Source organism: Neofelis nebulosa, chromosome 10, assembly GCF_028018385.1.
Source record: "Neofelis nebulosa isolate mNeoNeb1 chromosome 10, mNeoNeb1.pri, whole genome shotgun sequence".
Classification (NCBI taxonomy): Eukaryota; Metazoa; Chordata; class Mammalia; order Carnivora; family Felidae; genus Neofelis; species Neofelis nebulosa.
This window is the reverse complement of record NC_080791.1, coordinates 88,057,200-88,057,864: the sequence shown is the minus strand read 5'-3', so window position 1 is coordinate 88,057,864 and position 665 is coordinate 88,057,200.

Genomic DNA, 665 nt, shown 5'->3' with positions numbered 1-665 from the left:
CTTGGTCCTGGGGGTTTATTTATTCAGATTTCTAAATATGTACAAGTCAACCTAAAATTTTGAGGGACGTAGCTTGAGGCTGAGATCGTGCTTCTGCCATACATCTCACTCTGTTTCAGTACAAATGAGGAGAAACGACTGAGAGTCTTTTAAAACGTGGAGGATGGGGTAGAGAAGGAGCTTGATTTAAGTAACATTTCAATCAGATAAATTGAGTTAGTTATTTAAAGATATAACTTGAAAGTATATTTAAAAACAAGAATTCGAATAGCTACATACTTATTGCGTGTGTACCATGGGCTAGAGGCTTTGTAAGTGAAACAAAACACAACAGCAGTCATTGTTGTAAGAGCCTTTGTGCTCCTGCTGTGCAAAAGGATTCCGGTTCTGAGACTGAACCAGGTCTTTGGATGCAATATGGTTACAAAAGTACTTCTTTACTCACAACCCTGAAAGCTAAGCATTAAGGTTCCTACCTTTTGCAGATGAAGAGACCAACGTTTAGAAAGGTTGGTTACGCGGTCCAACTGAGTAATAAAGTGAGAATGTGACTCTGGGGCTATCCAACTCCCAAACTCCAAAATTCATGCTGGAGCCACTCCACATGAGTTGTACGAGTAGGGTGCAGTGATTATGGGTGTGAACCATGGTGTCAGGGGGGCTTG